Source organism: Coenobita brevimanus, chromosome 63, assembly GCF_032717465.1.
Source record: "Coenobita brevimanus isolate Jiangsu-jjx chromosome 63, ASM3271746v2, whole genome shotgun sequence".
Classification (NCBI taxonomy): domain Eukaryota; kingdom Metazoa; phylum Arthropoda; class Malacostraca; order Decapoda; family Coenobitidae; genus Coenobita; species Coenobita brevimanus.
In genome coordinates, this window is record NC_137016.1 from 24968301 (window position 1) to 24987740 (window position 19440).

At 44.4% G+C, this 19440-nt stretch overlaps 1 protein-coding gene across 1 annotated transcript in view; it reads left to right on the forward strand.

Annotated features, from left to right (window-relative positions):
- arr (low-density lipoprotein receptor-related protein 6) overlaps positions 1-19440 on the forward strand; it is an 801354-nt gene that overhangs the window by 128131 nt on the left and 653783 nt on the right. The gene's annotated exons all lie outside the window — the stretch shown is intronic.

Consider the following 19440-nt stretch of genomic DNA (forward strand, 5'->3'; position numbering starts at 1 on the left):
CTTCTTCATTTCTGCAACAGTCGCGGCCGTTCATCTAACTTTCGCTCTGTTGAGCACCACCTCTCCTACTCTAAACCTCACCTTCTTTTTTCTGACGAAGACTCAGCTGTCTGAGGCAACCGACACCAAACCCTTTTCTGTATCCTCCTACTTTCTCTATACTCATTTCAAAGCCAAAGGTGGCTGTTGTGTATATATACGCAACGACTTATCTTGCTCTCGTGTTCCTGAACTTGATTTTTCTGAATTCTCCACACTCTGGCTTCGGCTTTCCTGTCATTCTCTGACTAAATATATCTGTGCTGTTTACTTATCCTCTAATTCTACAGACTATCAAAAATTCTTCAACTATCTTACTTCTACGATGGAACACATTCTGTCCATTTCTCCTTTCTCTGAAATCTCCATTCTTGGAGATTTCAATGTTCACCACCACCTTTGGCTCTCCTTTCCTTTCACGGATCCACCTGGTGAACAAGCCTACATCTTTTCTATCCTTAATGACCTAGAGCAGCTTGTACAGCACCCTACCCGTATCCCTGACCGCCTTGGAGAGAGCTCCAACATACTTGACCTCTTCCTCACAACTAATCCTTCTGCTTACTCTGTTAATCTTTTCTCTCCGTTGGGCTCCTCCGATCACAACCTTATTACCTTAACCTGTCCTATCACTCCAGTACGGCCTGTGGACCCTCCAGGGAAACGTCGTCTGTGGCATTATGGAGCCGCGAATTGGGAGGCCCTCAGGCAGTACTTCTTTGATTTTCCCTGGAATGATTATTGCTTCCATGGCCGTGAGCCATCTGAGTGTGGCTTGCGCATTACGGAGGTTATTCTCTCGGGCATGGAAGCATACATTCCTTTCTCATATCCTTTGACTAATGCAAGAAAGCCTTGGTTTAATCACGCTTGTTCTAATGCTGTCCGCAACAAGGAGAAGGCCTACAAAAGGTACCGGAGCCAACCCACCCCTGAATCACATCATCTTTACGTTTCTGCCCGGAATCGTGCTAAGTCTGTTCTTCGCTCTACTAAAAATAATTTCATCCATACTAAATGCTCTCAACTCTCCAACTCGAATTCTTCCCGCTCCTTCTGGCACCTTGCCAAAAATCTTTCTAACAACTTTACCTCATCATCCTTCCCTCCTCTTTTCTACTCTGATGGTTCTGTAGCTATTTCTTCTACTGATAAAGCAGATCTCTTCGCACAGACTTTCTCCTCCAATTCCACCTTAGACGATTCCGGAGCTGTTCCTCCATCACTTCTCCCCTCTGACTTCCTCATGGCTGACATTAAAATTTCTTCAGTAAATGTATTTTCTGCCATCACTGGCTTCAGTACTAACAAGGCATTTGGGCCTGATGGGGTCCCTCCTGTTGTTCTCAAGAACTGTGCTTCTGTGCTTACACCCTGCCTAGGCAAACTCTTTTGCCTTTGTCTGTCAACTTGTACCTTTCCTTCTTGCTGGAAGTTTGCTCTCATTCAGTCAGTCCCAAAGAAGGGTGACCACTCCCAACCCTCCAACTATCGTCCAATTGCTTTAACGTCCTGTATTTCAAAAGTTTTCGAGTCAATTCTTAATAGAAAAATTTTAAGGCATCTTTCCTATCACAACCTTCTCTCCGATCGTCAGTATGGGTTCCGTCAGGGACACTCCACTGGCGATCTTCTCACCTACCTTTCAGACTCCTGGTCATCCTCCTTTCGGGACTTTGGCGAAAGCTTTGCCATTGCACTTGACATCTCAAAGGCTTTCGATCGAGTCTGGCATAAGTCTTTAATTTCCAAACTGCCCTCCTACGGTTTCTATCCTTCTATCTGTGCCTTCATCGCTAGCTTCCTTTCTGGTCGTTCTATAGCTGCTGTTGTAGACGGCCATCGTTCTTCTCCTAGATCTATCAACAGTGGTGTTCCTCAGGGCTCTGTCCTATCACCAACTCTCTTCCTTTTATTCATCATTGATCTTCTGAGCTGTACATCTAACCCTATCCACTCATACGCTGATGACTCCACCCTTCACCTTTCCATTCGGTTCCCACAATGCCCATCTCAGCAGTTACTTCAAGAAACAAGGGATGAGGCTATGGCACACCTAATGTCTGACTTGGCTCGTATCTCTGACTGGGGTAAAAATAATATGGTTGTCTTTAATGCATCTAAGACTCAGTTCTTACACCTATCAACCCGACAATCTTCCACAGGTATACCCATTAATGTTTAATAATATTCAGCTTAATCCTGCATCATCCTTGAACATGCTTGGGGTTTCATTTACTCAGGACTTATCTTGGAAAGATCATATTACATCTCTTGTAAAATCTGCTTCCAAGAGATTGGGTGTGCTAAGCCGATTCCGCTCTTTCTTTACTCCTGCACAATTGTTGACTCTATATAGAGGTTTTATCCGCCCGTGTGTGGAGTACAACTTTCATGTGTGGGCAGGCTCCCCACATACAGCTCTTCTCAATAGGGTGGAGTCAAAGGCTTTTCGTCTCATTAACTCTCCTCCTCTTACTGACTCCCTTCAACCTCTGTCTCTTCGCCGCACTGCCGCATCTTTATCTCTTTTCTGTCGCTACTTTAATGGTCACTGCTCCTCTGAACTGTCTGCTTGCATTCCTCCACCCTCTACGACAGGCGCGTACCACCTTTGGCAGCAAACTCTCATCCCTTTTCTGTCCAACTCTCTAATGCAAGAGTTAACCGTTACTCCCAGTCTTTCATTTATGCAACAGGTCAGCTCTGGAATTGTCTCCCTCTATCTGTATTTCCTGCTGCCTATGATCTCCAGTCTTTCAAACGCAGTGTGTCCAGGCATCTCAAAATGATCGGATCTTGAATTTGACTCTCTATTGTATTTTGTTTTTCTCTTGGAGGGAACTGTTACTGCGGGCTCATGGCCTTTGGTTCCTTCTTCCTCGCATGAAAAAAAAAAAAAAAGATAAATATATGTATGTATGTTACAGGCAGATTGTGAAAGCAGTACATTTTGTGAATTAAGGTTAGTTTAAGTTTATTAGGTTAAGTACTTTTTGTAAGGTAATGGTGGGTGGTTCTTTGAGTGACTGGTTTGAAGTTAGGTCAGGAGTGATTCAAGGAAGAGTTCTTTTGCCTTTGCTGTTTGCTTTGGTACTGGATTATGTTATGAGAAAGGTTGTAAGGAAAACAGGTGCAGGAATTAACTGGAAAGAAAATAGGAGGCTGATAAATTTGGACTATGCTTATGATATTGTACTGATTTGCGGAAGGATTTATGAGATGCAGAGGGTGCTTGATTGTCTGGTGGAGGAAGGAGAAAAAATGAGATTGGTAATAAATTGTGGAATGACTGAAATTATTAATATGAACATGGAGAACCAAATCGATTTTGTAATTGGGAATAATGTGGTGAAGAATGTAGAAAATTTTATATATCTGGGAATGATTGTATCTTCTAATGGATCATCAAACAGTGAAATTGTGGAGAGGATTAGACAGGCTTGGCGAGCTGCTGGAATGTTGAAATCTGTGTGGAATGATAATATGCTTTCGGTACATACTAAAGTAGAAATTTTCAAGTCCATGGTTAGACCAATTTTAATTTATGGGCATGAGTCATGGTACAGTACAATTTCAACGGATCAGTAAATATTAGGATTTGAAAATAAAATACTGAGAAGGATTCTTGGGGTAAAGTGGCAAGACAGAGCTACAAATGAAAGAGTAAGGGATATCACAAGTTTTGAACCAGTTGATGAATATGTGAGACTGTCTTTCTAGAAATGGCTGGGGCACATGTATAGAAAAGATGGCAGTTTAATACAGGATGTGCAAGAGTGGACTGCTAGAGGAAGAAGAGGCAGAGGTAGGCTGAGGGAGACCTGGTTGAGGACAGTGAAAAGAGAAGCAGGAGAGGAGTGTTGGTGGAACCTGAAGGAGATGGCAAGAGACAATATTGGTGGAGAGAGTTCATTGAGGCCCTATGCATCCCATGGGGTGCCATAGGAAATAATTGATTGATTGATTGAGGTTGATCTGAGATAAGGTTAGGTTAGTTTAGGTTAGGTTAATTTAGGCATAAGAGAAGGGAATGGTAACTTCCAGCATAAGTCGCCTTGTGCATACGACACCAGCAGCAGGATTCACCCTGTGCAGTATGGAGCCAGATTTGTTTGAAAAATGGACTGTTGCACAGCTTAAGCAATACTTAAGACAAAGCTCAGTGCCTCGTTTGGGATATAGTGAAGGAAAACTAGTACAGCTAGTGAGAGAAACTCTTGAACATCCCGATTTACTGGATCAAGTTGAGCCAACTGATGGCAAGAGAGTAGGTGAATCAAGAAAGACTGTTTGTGTTAATGGGAAATTATTGGTATTCCCAGATCCCCATTTATTAACAAATTGGGATGATAACCCATTTCCTGTTCAGTCAATAAAATGTCTTGAGCATATTGCATGGAATCTCGTAGCCTTCCATCCTCCATTCCGTTTACATCTGCTTTCCCTGAGCTTTCGTCATTTTGGTTCCTTTTTAGCTGAGGGAAATTTTGCCCAGCCTCTAACTTCAGCTACAGAAGGATACTGATTAGTATTAACATTCTGTTTCTTTTACAACAATAAATATTTCAATTCAATTCAATGCCTGAGAATCACTGTGTTTATGTAGACGGTCCAAGACTTATCCCTAGAATGATAATCGTGCGCCTGGCAGCGTGGTGGGCATTGAATAAAGATGCCAGAGATTCCTCATTTCATATCCTGGCCAATATATACCAATATTCACAGACATGCATTTATATTACCTTTTACAATCTTACCATTGTTTCTGGGTACATAATAAGTCACTTCAGTAACTACTGGCTGTTCTAGAATGTGTGAAAGGGCCCTAAATTAATATTTGTTAAATTTCCTTACAAGTTTTGCAGTATTCACACACGGATGACATGCTTTTATTAATATTAGATACTACATCTGTATACATAAATTGAAGAATGAAAATTATTTTCAAGTATAGTTTAAACTAAGGAACAAGAAATATAAAAATCTTTTAACTGATTACTCTCTACTGCCCCTTGTCCCTATATTCTGAGAACGACACTATGGACGCCTTGCGTTCTAGACCATGAACCAGACCAAGGTGTAAGTCATAGGCTGATGCAATCTGCGCTCTGTCTGTCACTTGCCATGTTGTGTGAATTCCACCCATAATTATATGCCTCGTGCTGCTTTCTGTCTGTCATTGGCTGCGTAGTATGACTTTAAAACATAAATTGGGGTCTCCTGCCACATTAGGACCATTGTCTCCACATAGTCAGGTGCTGTAAAAAATGAGCAGCTTCCTCCAACCGCTTTATATCTGTTTTTTCCGCCTTATGACATTTTTGGGATACAAAATGGCACCTCATGTTATGCGAGATTCGCACTCTGTGACCGAGTGTTATGCGAGCGCTCGCTATATTATTGTATGAGTTAATGCTGATACTATGTATCCAAGCATGTGATTCGAAGATGGAATGTGTTTCATCATGAGAATTATTATTACAGAAACAAATGAAAGATTGTGTCTTACTGAGTTCAGTTCATGTATTTTTAAAGTCTGCAAATAGAAGCATTGTACAGTATTTATTTATTTATTTATTTTTTCTTTTCTTTTTTCTTTTAATGTGACTGACTGGCCATAGGCCTCACAGCGTGCTTTCATGGCCTAGTAGGCCTCCTACGTACTGCACACCTCTACATATCACCACTTCGGCACTAACACCCACTGTCCTTACTGAATACATGCTAGGGCTGTCTTATACAGGACTGGTGTATTGGTATTAGCGGGGGTATTTTTACGACATGTCGCCGGGTCTTCTGGTAGAACAGTAAAGTCTGTTATTTATGAAATTCAAATCCTTTAACTGTTTCCTGCCCCAGTGGGATTTGAACCCGGGTCTGTTAGGACTGCAGGCCAACTCTCTATCGATTGAGTCACCGCATGCAAGGATTCTCCTTATGTCATCATCATCATCATCTGGACCTCCTTTCCCACCTTAGGGCAGGGTGAGGAGTAGGAATGTCCAGAGAGCCCAAATTTGCCCAATCCAATGGGCCAAGCATCCATCAGCTCACCATTCAAGCCCCCGGAATCCTGGCTCTATCTGATACACCAAAAACATTCACCTCATTCTGTAGCTTCACATAAATGTATCTAATAGAGTCAGTCCAGATGCTGTCACGTTAAAAGGAGTGCCAAATCCCTGATCATGTGTGTCCCCTCACAATATTCATCCAGCTAGCTCGATATCTTGTCAGTTCCTTAGCTTCACTGACTTTCAAACCTCTCTTCCTCACACACTCATCCACCATATCCCCCACCTTCTCATTGGCCTACCTCGCCTCCTCCCTCCTTCAGATTTGCTCAGATATACCTTTTTCACCACTCTATTGTTATCCATTCTCTCCATGTGACCATACCATCTCAGTACAGTTTTTTCGATTCTGGTGCCTACAGACTTTCTCACTCCACATCTTTTACAAATCACATTATCTTGTATCCTATCCACTGTGTACTTCACTTACAGTGATCCCTCATTTATCTGGACGCTCAGTATCCAGATGCGTTCAGTATCCAGATACTGGACCATGGCTCTATTAACCCTGGAAGTCTGGGGCTGGATAAATGCTTCCAACTCCAATTTTGATTTGCAGTGTGCAGTTTTGTGAAGTGGGTAGGGGGGTCATGTTCCCAGTACCTTCATGCTTGTGATGGTGGTGTAGTAGGAGAAGGTATCCATCTTGCCCTCCATGTATTGGTGTGCTAATATTATGGATTTTGGAAAATATTTTCCAGCCCCAGTGGATAGTGTATGAATGTTGCAGTCATCAACTCATGGATTATCTACAGTGAAAACCCATACCCAGACCCCCATCAGACTCAAGTACATGTCTGAGTTGGCTCCGGCCCTGATAAACCCTAGGACACGTAACAGGCTCAGTCACCCCTTCCTGTCTGCCAGCCTGAGACAGTGCCTAATATGCACTGGAGGCATCACCCCTCCTGCATTGATAGAGCAGTGTGGAGACCCTTCTGTCACAGCCACCCCCCACACACCATTTATAAACATTTATGGCGGTAAACAATAAATCCATAAATTATTTTCCACAAATATTCATACTGAAAAATAACCTCTTTTATTTCGAGTGTCTGCCCCATTTGGTGATGGTTCCAAATTGTCCAAGGGGAGTCCAGCTGCTACTCCAGGAACCCAGGGGTGCGTTGCGGGCGTTGCCAGGCCAGCTGCTTCTCACATGTTTACATCATTACATTTTTAGTTAACATATATAGAACATATATAGAATTTTTTTCTCTTTTTGCCTTTTTACTTTGAGCCCCGCCTGAACCATCACATTTTCTTCTTGTTTTTTTTCTTAGTAATAGTTTTGTAGGCTAAGGATTGTAGTTCATCACCATGTCTTTGGTTTCAGTAAAAAGAAATATGTAGTATTTTTTTTTTTTTTTATTCTATATCTATCTATCTATAGCCCGACGCCCTAATCCCGCAAAGTGTGGCCGCAGACAAAACGCCTCCACGTCACTCTGTCACCCACCATTTGACTACCCTCCCCCCAACTTACTCCCTCCTCCCTCATATACCTCTCAACTCCATCCCTCCACCTCATCCTCAGTCTATCCCTCCCTCTCCCTCCCTCCACCTCACCTGCATACATCCTCTTAGTCAGTCTTTCATTCTCCATTCTCTCCACATGTCCAAACCACCTCAGTGTATTTCTCTTTATCTTCTCAACCACATCCACATCTACCCCACAACGTTCCTTCACTTCTTCATTCGTCAACCTGTCCCTCCATGTCACTCCACATGCTCCTCTCAAGTAACTCATTTCCACTGCTCTCACTCGTGACTTCTTCCCCTCTTGCAAGGTCCACACCTCACTTCCATACATCAGGGTAGGGGTCACAGTACTATCATGCTATGACTTCTTAACTTCCCTACTCACCTCCCTATTTCTCATCACTGCTTTCAGTGAACCAACAACCTTCCTTCCCTGCTGTACCCTTTCACGCTCTTCATCCCCCAACGTTCCATCCTTACTCATCACACTACCCAAGTACTTGAATGCACTCTATCTATCTATCTATCTATAGCCCGACGCCCTAATCCCGCAAAGGGTGGCCGCAGACAAAACGCCTCCAAGTCACTCTGTCACCCACCATTTGACTCCCCTCCCCCCAACTCACCCCCCCCTCCCTCATATACCTCTCAACTCCATCCCTCCACCTCATCCTCGGTCTACCCCTCCCTCTCCCTCCCTCCACCTCACCTACATACACCCTCTTAGTCAGTCTTTCATTCTCCATCCTCTCCACATGTCCAAACCACCTCAGTGTATTTCTCCTAATCTTTTCAACCACATCCACATCTACCCCACAACGTTCCTTCACTTCTTCATTCGTCAACCTGTCCCTCCACGTCACTCCACATGCTCCTCTCAAGTAACTCATTTCCATTGCTTTCACTCTTGACTTGTTCCCTTCTTGCAAGGTCCACGCCTCGCTTCCATACGTCAGGGTAGGGATCACAATAACATCATGCAGTGACTTCTTAACTTCCATACTCACCTCCCTATTTCTCATCACTGCTTTCAGTGTACCAACAACCTTCCTTCCCTGCTGTACCCTTTCATTTACTTCATCCCCCAAAGTTCCATCCTTACTCATCACACTACCCAAGTACTTGAATGCACTCACATTCTCCATATCCTCACCATCCAACCTCACTGCACACTCTGTGACTTCATTCCTCTCAAACACCATAACTTTACTTTTGTTTACATTAACTTTCAGCTTCCTCCTCCTACACACTGTCCCAAATTCATTCACCAAACCTTGCAACTCCCATTCATCTTCACTCAACAATACTGTATCATCAGCAAACAGCAACACCGGAAGCTTCCAAATCTCACCCTCATTCATTAGGGCCACCCCCACATCCACTGCCCTACCTTGAACCTCCTTTACAACCCCATCCATATATATATTAAACAGCCATGGAGACATTACACACCCCTGTTTCAGTCCCACATTGAGATCAAAGAACTCACTCAGCTCACCATCCACTCGCACCATAGCCCTAGCTCCCTCATACATACTCTTCACAGCACTCAACAATTTCCCCTCCACTCCATATATTCTTAATACCTTCCACATACCTTGCCTATCTATTCTGTCATTAGCTTTCTCCAAGTCCATGAAGGCAGCATACACTTTCCTTCCCTTCTCTAGATACTTCTCCACTAAACATCTTAGAACAAATATCTGGTCTACACACCCTTTTCCCTTCCTAAATCCCCCTTGTTCTTCTCCAACTAGCTCCTCTGTCATATGCCTAACCCTATCAATGAGTATTCTACCATATATTTTACCAGTCACACTAAGAAGGCAAATACCCCTATGGTTACCACATACTTCTCTCTCCCCTTTTCCTTTGTACAGAGGAACAATTATACCTGATTTCCAGTCCTCTGGAACCCTTCCCTCTTCCCAAGCCAATCTACACAACTTCCATATCCACTCCACAACAATCTCACCCCCATACCTAAGCATTTCACCACACACTCCATCAATTCCTGGGGCCTTTCCCAGCTTAATCTTCTTCATCGCTTCCACTACTTCCGACCTACTGATCTCTTCCTCCCTCCTCTCATCTTTTCTTCTCCCAGCCATTCCCCAACCACTTATACTCACACTGCTCTCACTCTCTACATTCAACAAATCCTCAAAGTGCTCCTTCCATCTCCTCACTTTCTCTCTCTTCTCCACCAACAATCTATTATTCCTATCTTTCACTCCCCTACTATTTCCCCTTTCACACTGCCTTACTTTCTTTATCTCCTTCCAAAACAATTTCTTACTCTCCCTCCATTTCACACTCAGATTCCTCCCAAACTCTTCATCCACTTTCTTCTTACTCTCCTTCACCAGTCTCTTAACCTCCCTTCTCCTGCTCACATATACCTCTCTCTTCTCTCTCTCATCTTCTCCCCTACCTCTACTCGCCAACCATTCACCATATGCCTTCTTCTTTTGTTCCACAGCTCGTTTCACCTCATCATTCCACCATGCTGTCCCTTGCACACCCTTGCATCTCCTCCTCACTCCACAAACCGCCTCACACGCTGCGCTTATCTCTTCCGTGAATATCTTACATACGTCTTCCACCCCTTCCATCTGCTCTAGCTCATACCTTCCCAATCTTTCTTCCACTATGCTCTTATACTCTGTCCTTTTCTCACTATCTTGCAATTTCTCCACTCTTCTCACAGGAGCTGCTTCCTCCTGTCTTCCCCTTCGCCTCCTCAACCACTTTCTTTGCAGCTCTATCTTGGCCATCACTAAGTTATGGTCCGAGACTCCATTCCCCCACCCTCTCCACACTCTTGCATCCAACACTTGTCTTCTCATTCGCTCATCCACACACACGTAGTCTATCATTGCCTTTCGTTCAACAAGTTCACCATCCATCCTCCTCATTACTCTCCATGTATACCGGTGGATCATCTTATGACGAAAGTAGGTGTTGGCTATTGCCAACCCCTTACCAGCACAGATATCCACCAAAGCACTACCATTCCCATCTACTTCAGCTGGCACACCCCACTAACCAACCACTCCATCCACTCGTACATTCCCAACTTTGCCATTCATGTCTCCAATCAACAGCATTCTCTCGCTCCTCTCAAACTTGTCCATACATGCTTCTACTCTCGCCCAAAACTCATCTTTCACTCTTGCCACTCGATCCTCTGTTGGAGCATACACACATACAATCGCCCATGCTTGTATACCTACTTTCATCCTCACCCATACAATCCTTGCACCCACTGTTCCATACTCTCTTATATTCTCCTTCCACTTCTTGCTTATCATCAGACATACTCCCTCTCTTGCCCTCTCATTCTCACTGACTCCCGCACATATACCTACACCGTATTCCCATTCTCTCACCCTTTCACCTTTCCATTTAGTTTCAGTCAATCCACATATATCCACTTTTGCATCCTCAAGCACCTGGACAATCTCTCTCTCTTTCACTTCATCATTCATTCCTCTCACATTCCACGTTCCTAACATCAGAATGTCCTTTGTCCGTTCCTTAGTCGTCAACGTATGGTCCGTCCGGGTCCGAGGCGCTTTATTTGAATGCACTCACATTCTCCATATCCTCACCATCCAACCTCACTGTACATTCTGTGACTTCATTCCTCTCAAACACCATAACTTTACTCTTGTTTACATTAACTTTCAGATTCCTCTTCCTACACACTGTCCCAAATTCATTCACCAAGCCTTGCAACTCCCATTCATCTTCACTCAACAATATTGTATCATCAGCAAACAGCAACACCGATAATCTTCCAAATCTCACCTTCATTCATTAGAGCCACCCCCACATCCACTGCCCTACCTTGCACCTCCTTTACAATCCCATCCATGTATATATTAAACAGCCATGGAGACATCACACAACCCTATTTCAGTCCCACATTGAGATCAAAGAACTCACTCAGCTCAGCATCCACTTGCACCGTAGCCCTAGCTCCTCTATACATACTCTTCACAGCACTCAACAATTTCCCCTCCACTCCATATATTCTTAATACCTTCCACATACCTTGCCTATCTATTGTGTCATGAGCTTTCTCTGGATACTTCTCCACTAAACATCTTAGAACAAATATCTGATCTACACACCCTTTTCCCTTCCTGAATCCTCCTTGTTCTTCTCCAGCTAGCTCCTCTGTCATATGCCTAACCCTATCAATGAGTATTCAACCATATTTTTTCCAGTCACACTAAGAAGGCAAATACCCATATGGTTACCACATACTTCTCTCTCCCCTTTTCCTTTGTGTAAAGGAACAATTATACCTGATTTCCAGTCCTCTGGAACTCTTCCCTCTTCCTAAGCCAATCTACACAACTTCCATATCCACTCCACAATAATTTCACCACCATACCTCAGCATTTCACCACACACTCCATCAATTCCTGGGGCCTTTCCCATCTTGATCTTCATTGCTTCCACTACTTCCGCCCTACTGATCTCTTCCTCCCTCCACTCATTTCTTCTCCCAGCCATTCCCCAACCACTTAAACTCACACTGCTCTCACTCTCTACATTCAACAAATCCTCAAAGTGCTCCTCCATCTCCTCAATTTCTCTCTTCTCCACCAACAATCAATTATTCCTATCTTTCACTCCCCTGCTATTTCCCCTTTCACACTGCCTTACTTTCTTTACCTCCTTCCAAAAATTGGAAACATATTACCCAGCCCCAGTGGATACAAATCATTATCCAGCCCCAGTGGTCTAGGGTTAAACCATTATCTGAATGTATGAATGTACTTGCTATTTTCATGACATAAAAGTGCCCGAGAACTTAGGCCAGCCAGCTGACATGTCCAGACATTTGGTATTGTGGCCATTGGGCTTGAGCCATAAGCAGGATAAAGTCCACAACCCATAACCAGAGCTAAAATGTCCGTCCGCACCTATACTGAGTGGTCAAGTTTGCGCACTCGTCTGATCACTCCCAGTGAACCTCTAGTACCCGAGCAATACGACTGTAACCCGCAATTGGTGTCAAAATGTCCGTACGCATCCCCACCCAATGTCTAGTATTGTGCAGCCACCTGGCTAGCTCTTTCTTCACTGCCACCGCATGTGTAACACGACCACAAGCCACGAGTACATGTTCGGTTACAGCGCCTGTCAGCGTCTCCACCGAACATCGAAAGTCATGTGGCCATCGGGAGGCAATCGCACCATACACACAAAGAGAGAGAGAGAGAGATCTCCCCACGCTGGGTACAGTATCGGTACAGTAATTTCTATACCAGTGCATATGATAGTACAGTACTGTACTGTACACAGTATAGTACTGTATGTGTGTATGTACAGTAATACTGTATCCTGATATACAATACCCCTAAATGTGATACCCCAGCTTAGTGATGGGGGTAGAAATACCACCATACTCCGCCTAACGATGACCAAACTCCAGTTTAACGATGGGTTTTGATTTTTTATGATATATTAGAGAAAAATTGTGTATTATGGTGATTCATAAACTGTTTTTAGGCATGGATTAATGTGTTTTAGCTATAGGTGGGGTGAACGTTGTCATTTAGAGGTAGAGTTTACTATGCTTGATTTTTTCCAGACTTATATTTGACAATTTTCAGATTTTATTTGTTGGTTTCAGTGAGTTATTTACTGGTGTTAGGCTTAGGTACAGCAGGGAAGAAAGGTTGTTGGTACACTGAAAGCAGTGATGAGAAATAGGGAGGTGAGTATGGAAGTTAAGAAGTCACTGCATGATAGTATTGTGATCCCTACCCTGACGTATGGAAGCGAGGCGTGGACCTTGCAAGAGGGGAACAAGTCAAGAGTGAGAGCAGTGGAAATGAGTTACTTGAGAGGAGCATGTGGAGTGACGTGGAGGGACAGGTTGACGAATGAAGAAGTGAAGGAACGTTGTGGGGTAGATGTGGATGTGGTTGAAAAGATTAGGAGAAGTACACTGAGGTGGTTTGGACATGTGGAGAGAATGGAGAATGAAAGACTAACTAAGAGGGTGTATGTAGGTGAGGTGGAGGGAGGGAGAGGGAGGGGTAGACCGAGGATGAGGTGGAGGGATGGAGTTGAGAGGTATATGAGGGAGGGGGGGGTGAGTTTGGGGGAGGGTAGTCAAATGGTGGGTGATAGAGTGACTTGGAGGCGTTTTGTCTGCGGCCACCCTTTGCGGGATTAGGGCGTTGGGCTATAGATAGATTGATAGATAGGCTTAGGTTAGCTTTCTTTACAGCTATTAGGCTGTTTGGATTGGCTTTAAATCTGTTTTTGGGCTCATATGGGTGGGTTTGGGACTTGGTTGAGGGGAAACTCAAGGCTGATAAACACTTTACATTACTTTACATGTTAAAAGTACCCTGATATACAATACCCTGCCCAACAATGGGGTTTTACCTGACCAATTACATCATTAAACTGGGATAAACCTGTATAGCACAATACTGTACAATACACTTCCGTTCGGTGTGGGTGTTCGTTTCAGTGCCACAGTAAGCCACCTTTGCCAAGCAGCCATATTGGGATAGGTTAGATTTGGTGACGTCAGTTAAAGCTAACCTATGTAATTTTGCCTGGGAAACGCATTGAGCATATTTTCGAGAAAATCCTATGGTTATTTTTTGAAGGACGAGGTGAGTGTGGTTCCTGGCTGAGCGGTACAGGTGGCCACCGCACATGTAACACAGACCACACGCCATGAGTACATGTTTGGTGACAGCACCCGTCCGTCTATTGAAGGTTGAATATTGCCCGGCCATTGGAAGACACACATGCACCACACACAGAAAGAGAGAGATTCTGTCACGCACTGTGATTACAATAAGAGTATCAGTACAGTAATTTCTGTACCAGTTTATATGATAGTATAATACTGTACTGTACACAGTACAGTACTGTATGTGTGTATTTACAATACAATACTGTGCTGTACAGTACACTTCCATTTGGTATGGGTATTCGTTTCCATACCTTACCCAAGCAGCCCTGTTGGGATAGGTTAGGTTTGGTAAGGCTAGGTAAAGATAGCCATGTAATTTTGCCTGGGAAACACTCTGAGCATATCTTCGAGAAAATTCTTTGGTTATTTTGAAGAGTAAAGTGATGGTCTTTGAGAGAGGTGAAGTCAGTGAATGTACAGCGAGATTGGATGGTGAGGAATTGGAAAATGTGAGTTCGTTTAAGTACTTGGGTAGTGTGATGAGTAAGGATGGAGGTTTGGAGGGTGAAGTGCTTGAAAGGGTACAGCAGGGAAGAAAGGTTGCTGGTTCTTTGAAAGCAGTGATAAGAAACAGGGAAGTAAGGATGGAAGTGAAAAAGTCACGACATGACAGTATTGTGATACCAACTATAACGTATAGAAGTGAAGCTTGGACGCTGTTGGAAAGACATAAGTCAAGAGTGAGAGCAGTGGAAATGAGTTATTTAAGAGGAGCCTGTGGAGTCACATGGAGAGACAGGCTGACGAATGAGGATATAAAGGAGCGTTGTGGTGTTGATGTGGATGTGATAGGAAGCGTTATGAGGAACATACTGAGGTGGTTTGGCCATGTGGAGAGGATGGAGGGTGAAAGACTGACGAAGAGAGTGTATGTGAGTGAGGTGGAGGGGGAAAGAGGGAGGGGGAGGCCGAGGATGAGATGGAGGGATGGGGTGGAGAGGTATATGAGAGAGGGGGGTGTGAGTTGGGAGCAGGGGAGTGAAATGGCGGGGGACAGGGCGACTTGGAGGCGATTTGTTTGTGGCCACCCCAAACGGGACTGAGGCGTCTGGCAATAGATAGATAGATAGATAGATTTTTTAACGGAAAAGTCAAGCGTTATTTCTGGCCGAGGGGTACTGGTGGCCACCGCACGTGTAACACAGACCACAAACCACGAGTAAATGTATGGTAAAACTGCCCGTCTGGCTCTGTTTCCTGTCAAGGCCTTCATTGCACTTGCTACTTTCCTTCCTTGTGTCACTCAGCCTTCCATTACTTTTGCACATTTTCTCTCTTTTTCTATCACTACCCAGGTATTTGAACCCTCTCACCAATTCCAGTTTCTCTATTCACTGTAACATCGCACTGGGAATCACCTTCTCTCTCAGAAACCATCACTTACTCTTTTCTGCATGCAGCCAGAAAACTTTGCCCCCGCTACCTAGTGGCGGACTTCTGGGGGGAGGCGTGACGGGGGTTCCGCATGCATAGATCATGGGTCCAGGGCAAGATGGGGCTCAGGCCTGCGCTAGAGGGTACAGGGCATTGCGGTTCCCAGGCTGCTGCTTCCGCTTAATAGAGAGCGGCCCGAACCTGGGAGTAGCTCCCCAGGAGGCTGCCCTATCAGTGGATGTATAATGGCGGGATAGTTGCAGTGCCAAGGCACGCTTGGAGGGTGTCTCTGCAGCTGTCCTAGCAGGGTGCCCTGAGGTCACTACCACAGCCACTGGTAAGATGGTGGGCTAGGGGTCCCAGATTCATTGCCTGGACCTGGGATTGTGCAGTGAGTGGGGCCTGTGGTATGTCTATCCCCCTTTATTAATCCTATGACAGAACACAAGAATAAGTTTCAAGACAAGCCTGAGGACAGTAAATCACCCAGGGGGATGAGAGTGGGTTCATGGAATGTGGGCAGTTTGAGGGGAAGAGCAGTGGATGTCGTTGTGGCATTCAGTGGGAGGTGGGTGGACGTGGCGTGTTTGCAGGAAGTCCAGTACAGGGGTGGATCAGCCAGAAGGATTGCTGGGAGGGAATGTTACTATAAGTTGTTTTGGCAGGAGGGGACAGACGGATATGGGGGTGTTGGTGTGATGGTTGCGGAGAAATGGGTGGAATATGTTATGAATGTTATAAGAGTAAGCGATAGGATATTGGTAGTGAAAATTATATTCGGTAGAAAGATAGCTGCAGTTATATCAGCATATGCTCCACAGGCAGGATTGGATGAAGCAGAGAAATATAGATTTTGGGATGATTTAACACGTGTAGTACGTGGTATGCGAGATGATGAGATAGTGGTTTTGGGAGGGGACTTAAATGGTCATGTAGTTGAAGCAGCACAAGGTTATGAATGACTACTTGGGGCTTGTGCATATGGTATAAGGAATGTGGAAGGGGAAAGGATACTCGAGTTTGGGGAGGCAACAGACATGATTGTGTGCAACACATATTTTAGGAAAAGAGAGAGTAGGTTAATTACGTATGAGTCTGGGGGAAATAGCAGTCAGATTATTTTCTGGTTAGGAGGGTTGCTAGGAGGTTAATGAGGGATGTTAAAGTTATAGGAAGTGAGGAGTGTGTGCAGCAACACAAACTATTGATTTTTGATGTGGTACTTAAAGAACGAGTGATGAAAAAGAGGACTTATGTACCTAGGAGGAAAGTATGGAAGCTGAAAAACCAAGTAGTAAGTGATGCCTTCTATAGTGAGATGAGGAGAGTGGTGGCTGAACAGGGAGGTGTAGACAGAGGCATTAATGAGCAGTACAGAGCCCTCAAGAACAATCTCTTGAGAGATACTGATGTAACATGAAGTTGGACAAGAGGCCCACTAAGACATAAAGTAACTTGGTGGTGGGATGAGGGTGTAGAAGCTGCAGTTAAGGAGAAAAGAAGGCTTTTCCTGGAATGGCAGAAGGGTGGTAACAAGGAGGAATAGTTGGCTGCCAAGCGTAGGGCTAGAAGAGAGGTATACCGGGCAAAGTCTGAGTCACAGAGTCTTTTACTTGATAACCTAAATCATGGGGAATGAAGGTGGCAAATCAGATGAAGAGGGATAATCGGGATATTATAGGTGAGCAGTGTGTGAAGAATGATGAAGGAAGGGTATTGGTGAACAGTGAGGATATTAAAGATGCATGGAGAAAGCATTATAACCAGTTGCTGAATGAGGAGTTTGACTGGGACAGGGAAGGTTTGGAACCAGCAGATCCAGTGTTTGGCCCTTGGCCTTTGATTGACACTGCTACTGTGAGTGAGGCAATAGGCAGGGTGAGGGTGGGGAAGGCAGCAGGTGTATCTGGGTTGACTGCCGAAATGTTGAAGGCCTCAGGAGATATAGGGGTGAGGTTAGTCACTGACCTGATAAATTTGATTATTTATGAGTGTGTTGTCCCAGATGATTGGCTGATATTTATGAGTGTGTTGTCCCAGATGATTGGCTGAAGAGTGTAATTGTAAATGTGTATAAAGGGAAGGATGATGCCCTGGAAAGAGGAAATTATAGAGGTATAAAGCTTTTAGATCAGATAATGAAGGGAATGGAGTGAATATTGATGAGATGCAGTTTGGGTTTATGCCAGGTAGGGGGACCACTGATGCCATATTCATTGTTCGATAACTTCAGGAAAAATATATTGGTAGGAGAAGGGATCTGTATTTTATTTTTGTTGATTTGGAAAAGGCCATTGACAGAGTCCCTAGAGAGGTGGTGAAGTGGGCAATGAGAAAGCTTGGCTTGGAGGAGTGGCTGGTTAGGGTGGTTATGGCTATGTATGTGGGTGCTCGCACCCAGGTAAGAGTGAATGGAGATTTGAGTGATGAGTTTTCCATGAATGTTGGTTTGCATCAGGGGTCAGTTTTGAGTCCCATGTTGTTTATCATGGTACTTGAAGCGCTCTCAAGTGAATTGAGAAACGGACTCCCGTGGGAGATGTATGCTGATGATTTGGTGTTGATTGCAGAGAACGAAAGGGAGGTGGAGGAAAGGTTTAGGAAGTGGAGATATGGTATGGGGCACAAGGGCTTAAGGGTAAATGCAGATAAAACAAAAGTGATGATATCTAGAGTTGGTGGCGGTACTGTCAAAGACAAGGGAGAATGGCCATGTGCAGTTTGCCACAAGGGCGTGGGAAGTAATTCTATCTTGTTCGGTGTTTGTGATAAATGGGTGCACAAGAGATGTTGTGGTATCAGAGGTAGACTACGAGATAATGCTGATTTTATGTGTACGGCGTGTCGGGGAGAGCAGGTGGAGATTATCAGCCGTGAAAGGATTGTACTTGCTGGTGAATCTCTTGAGTGTGTGGAAGAGTCTTGTTATTTGGGAGACATGTTGTGTGTCGGAGGTGGGGCTGGAGCTATCTCTGTGGCTTGAGTGAGAAGTGGCTGGAAGAAGTTCAGGGAGCTCTTGCCTCTTCTGACATTGAGAGGGCTCTCCCTATGTGCTAAGGGGTCTTTGTATGCAGCATGTGTTAGGAGTGTAATGCTGTATGGTTGTGAGACCTGGGCAGTAAAGGAGGAGGATATTTGCCAGCTCAGACGTACAGAAATGACAATGATTAGGTGGATGTGTAGTGCGTCCCTGCATGCAAGGTCCAGGGGGGCTGGGTTTACGATGGATGAGTTGAGAGGTAGGATGGGACTGGAATGTATTGGTGATTTGATGAGGAGAGGTAGATTGAGATGGTTTGGACATGTGGAGAGGATGGGGGATGATAATTGGGTGAGGAAGGTGAGAAGTGTTTATATTGGGGGTGGGGTAGACCGAGAAAGACATGGGACGAAGTCATTAAGTTTGACCTCAGGGTTAAGGGACTGAACAGGGAGGCTGCAATGAATCATGCAGCGTGGAAAGCCGCCATTAGATGACCAAGGCTGACGCATGTAAGCATGTTGGAACTTTTAAAAATGAAATGAATGAAACGAAAACTCTCAAGGCACAATACTCACAGACATCAGCAAAACTCTGCACTAGTCTACCAAGTCCAGAGACTGGACTGTTGGGCTTTCTAGACTGTTGCTTAGTAGATGAAAGGTTTGTTCCTGAGAAGGAGTGAGTAGAAGACATGCAAGGTCAAGATGATGATGGATGTGTTACTGAGTATCGTACATGAATACTTG